We start from the raw sequence: 4554 nt of genomic DNA, 5'->3' as shown, positions 1-4554 counted from the left end.
ACAATGTGTAAGGATCCCATCAATTTCTTCTTCAGCCACTGCCCTTCTATAGAGTTGATCTCTACAAAGTATGTAGAGGTAAGGCTCATCCCAATAATATCTCTTCACATCCTTATAGAACTTCTTCTTGGCATAACCTTCAAGGTTCAATGGCTCTTTTCCACTAGCTAAGTAGTTGACTATATCAGCATACCAAGGACCCTTCTCATCAGCCGCCTTCACCTCTTCAAGTTTCTTTCCTGTCTCACAAACAGCTACCACTGCATGAATAGCCATCATTTGCTCTTCTGGAAGTCTGTCATCAATAGGGATTCCACACTCCACCTTCAACCTGGACAGGTGATCAGCTACTCCATTCTCAACTCCAGGCCTGTCCTTGATCTCAAGATCAAACTCTTGTAGCAGCAGAATCCACCTCAATAGTCTTGGTTTTGCATCTTTCTTGGCTAAGAGGTGTCTCAATGCAGCATGATCAGTGTAGACAGTCACCTTTGACCCAACCAAGTAGCTTCTGAACTTCTCAAATGCAAAGACAATGGCCAATAGCTCCTTCTCAGTTGTAGAGTATTTAGCTTGAGCTTCATCAAGGGTTCTACTTGCATAGTAGATCACATGTGACTTCTTGTCTCTCTTCTGGCCTAGGACTGCTCCTACAGCAAAGTCACTTGCATCACACATGATCTCAAAGGGGAGATCCCAATCTGGCGGTTGAACTATGGGTGCACTGATGAGTGCATTCTTCAGGTTTTTGAAAGCTTCCATACATTCCCCATCGAAGTGAAATGCAGCTTCTTTGCATAACAGCCTGGTCAATGGTCTAGCTATCTTAGAGAAATCCATGATGAATCTTCTATAGAAACCGGCATGACCCAGAAAGCTTCTTATATCCTTCACTGTTCTTGGTGGAGCTAGACCAACCATGACATCTATCTTGGCTTTGTCCACTTCAATTCCTTTCTGAGAAACTTTGTGTCCAAGAACAATCCCTTCCTTGACCATGAAGTGACACTTCTCCCAATTGAGCACCAGGTTAGTGTCCTCACATCTCTGTAATACCCTGCAAAGATTTGACAAACAAGTAGCAAACGAAGAACCGTATACAGAAAAATCATCCATAAACACCTCCATTACATCCTCAATAAGATCAGAGAAAATTGACATCATTGCTCTTTGGAATGTTGCTGGTGCATTGCACAGTCCAAATGGCATCCTTCGATATGCAAAGGTACCATAAGGACAAGTGAATGTCGTTTTCTCTTGGTCATTTGGGTGTATAGGGATTTGGAAAAATCCAGAGTATCCATCAAGGAAACAATAATAAGGATGGTTAGCTAGCCTCTCTAACATCTGATCAATGAATGGTAAAGGGAAATGATCCTTTCTAGAGGCTGCATTCAGTTTTCGATAGTCAATGCACATCCTATGTCCAGTTATTGTTCTTGTTGGTATTAACTCATCATTTTCGTTCTTAACAACTGTTATGCCACCTTTTTTAGGAACTACATGCACAGGTGAAACCCAATTGCTATCAGAGATAGGATAGATCACACCAGCATCTAACAATTTGATTATCTCTTTTTTAACAACATCTTTCAAATTAGGATTTAATCTTCTTTGGTGTTCAATTGAAGTTTTAGATTCATCCTCTAGATGTATCCTATGCATGCACAAAGATGGTGAGATTCCTTTAATGTCATCAAGTGAGTATCCTAGTGCTTTTCTATACTTTTTAAGTTCATTTAAAAGCATAGACAATTCATTCTCAGTCAGCTCACTACTCACAATGACAGGATATGTCTCATTAGGTCCAAGGAAAGCGTACCTTACACCATGGGGAAGAGGTTTAAGCTCCACTTTTGGTGCCTTGAGCTCACTCCAATCAGCTTCATGGAGGTTCTCTTGAATGTCTGCTGAGGCAGCATGTTGAGTCATTTGTGGCAACTCCATGAACTCATCTTCTCCATCCTCCTCAAGGTGAACATCTAGCCTTCTTACTAGCTCATCACTCTCTTTGTTTTCAATCATTTGGGTCTCTCTTTCAATGGTCAGGGCATGTTGAAGAGAGTCCTCAATCGCTAACTCCTCAAGGAAATCATCAGCCAAGGCATCCATCTCATCAATGTAGAATATTTCTCCTTGAGTTGTGGGCTTCTTCATCATCTCCTTGATATCAAAATGGAGAATGTGATCTTTTCCAAGGTGGAGATCAATTGTGCCATCTCTCACATTCACCATTGCTCCAGCAGTTGCCAAGAAAGGTCTTCCAAAGATCAAAGGATCTCTAGGCTCTTCATCCATCTCAAGCACTACAAAGTCAGTAGGCACTTCACAATTTCCTATCTTTACAGGAAGATCTTCTAGGATGCCAATGGGGAGCTTGACAGATCGATCAGCTAGCACCAAAGAGATCTTGCACTTTTTATATTGTGTAAACCCAAGCTTCTTGGCAATGGATAGTGGCATGAGGCTGACACTTGCTCCCAAATCACATAGACATTTCTCAAATGTCAAAGGTCCAATGGCGCATGGCAGGGTGAAACTACCAGGGTCTTCTAGCTTCCTTGGGACAGTCAGTCTCTGAATAATGGCACTGCACTCATGAGTAAGAATCACCATCCCTTCCATCTCTTTCTTCTTTTGTTCTACAGCATCTTTCAAGAACTTGCTGTATTGTGGAACCAGCATAAATGCATCAATTATGGGCATGGTGAGCTGAACTTCACTCATTTGCTTGTCAAACAAGGCTTTGTACTTCTCTAGGAGTTGCTTCTTGAATCTTCCAGGAAAGGGAAGCTTTGGCTCATAGGGAGGAGGAGTGAACAATTTCTCCTTTGTTGATGTAGCAGCCTCATTTTTGTTCTCAACTTTCTCCTCTCCAATCTTTCTCTTGCCCTTAGCTTCAACTATCTTCTCCAAGATTTCCTCATTAGTCTTCTCATCCACAATCACCACATCATCATCTACATTGATGACCACCTCCCCACCTTGTTTCTCATTATCCTTAATGAGAACTTTAGGAGGCAACTCTCTTCCACTCCTTAGGGTGATTGCCTTCATTGTCTCCTTTGGGTTTTGTTCAGGCTTTCCAGGTAGTGTACCTTGTTGGCGACTTGAGCTGGCTGTCATAGAGACAAACTGGTTCTCCAAGTTTTTGAACTTGTTGTTTAGATCATGGTAATTCCCATCAATCTTGTTGTGTAGATTTTTCAGCTCATACCCTAATTGTTTCTCACTTCTTGCTTGTCCCTCCAATAATTGTTTTAGCATCGCTTCAGTACTACTCTCTTGTGGAGGTTGTGTTGATGATCCAGCTTGTTCTTGTGCAGGTTGATTTGGTTTTGGTGAGAATCCAGGAGGGAAGTTCTGTTTTGGTTGGTAACCACCTTGGTTGTTGTTGTAGAATGGCTTAGGCTGATTGTTGTAGAATGGTTTTGGCTGGTAGTTGTTGAATGGCTTCTGTTGGTTGTTGTAGAAGGGTTTCTGTTGGTAGTTGTTCTGGTTTTGATAGTCATGTTCCTTCTTGTACCATGTACCCTGAGCATTGACATAGTACATATCTTCTTGGCATTCTACTCCATCAGCTTCAGAAACCATATGTAACTCCTCCTTCTTGTTCTTTTCTGATAGTAGCATGTCAATCTTTTCTTGTATTGCTTTCAGTTCTCTTTTTGTGGTCATATCTTCTCCTCCCCCACTTCTGTCTCTTCTGTCATATTCATCATTGTAGACAGAATCACTCTGTGCCATGTTCTCCAAGAGTTCTAATGCATCTTCGACAGTCCTCCCCAAGTAGTTTCCATTGCTTGCAGTGTCAAGCTGGCTTTTGAATTTAGGCAAGACTCCTCTGTAGAAAGTGCTTAGCAAGCTCTCATTGTTGAAGCCATGGTGGGGACATTGAGACAAGTAGGTTCTGAATCTCTCCCATGCCTCTGAAAATCCTTCAAGTCCTTTTTGTTGAAAACCAGAGATCTGATTTCTAAGGTTTGCAGTCCTTGTAGCAGAGAAGAACTTGTTGAGGAAGGCCTTCTTGCATTCATCCCAAGTTGTGATAGTATCACTTGAGATGTTTTTCTCCCAAGTGTGAGCCTTGTCTCCCAAAGAGAAGGGAAACAATCTGAGCTTGAAAGCATCCTCTGAAACTCCATTTGTTTTTGACAAGCCACAGTATTTATCAAATCTGTCAAGGTGATCTAGTGGGTCTTCCAAGGCAAGTCCATGGTACTTGTTGTTTTCAATCATGTTGATGAGGCTGGACTTGATCTCGAAATTGTTGTTGGCAACTGGCGGTCCCCTAATGCCCAACCTATTCCCATTTATGTTAGGTTGATCATATGTACCGATGGCCCTAGCTTGGCGTTGTGGTTGTCTAGGTCGAAGGTTGGCAGCTCCTTGACCATTGCCCTCTTGAGCAGCTCCAGGAGGAACTTCTTGGACATTTTGTCTATGATCATCAACTTCATAGACACCTTCCGGTTGATTCGGGTTTCTCTCCATATCAAGCCCTAATCTATGTAAGTGGGCTTGCTTTTCTCTTTCTCTTCTCTGTCTTCCCAA

General features: G+C 42.1%; 1 non-coding gene across 1 annotated transcript; it reads left to right on the top strand.

Annotated features, from left to right (window-relative positions):
* The first annotated feature begins 3877 nt into the window (after nucleotides 1-3877).
* Nucleotides 3878-3984, top strand: LOC125589371. The gene has a single exon (XR_007325562.1). It is a non-coding gene; the product is annotated as a small nucleolar RNA R71 (small nucleolar RNA).
* Nucleotides 3985-4554: the final 570 nt, after the last annotated feature.

The sequence above is a fragment of the Brassica napus genome, chromosome C6 (assembly GCF_020379485.1).
Source record: "Brassica napus cultivar Da-Ae chromosome C6, Da-Ae, whole genome shotgun sequence".
NCBI classification, from domain to species: Eukaryota; Viridiplantae; Streptophyta; class Magnoliopsida; order Brassicales; family Brassicaceae; genus Brassica; species Brassica napus.
Note: the sequence above shows the minus strand (reverse complement) of the source record. Positions and strands in the feature narration are given on the sequence as shown.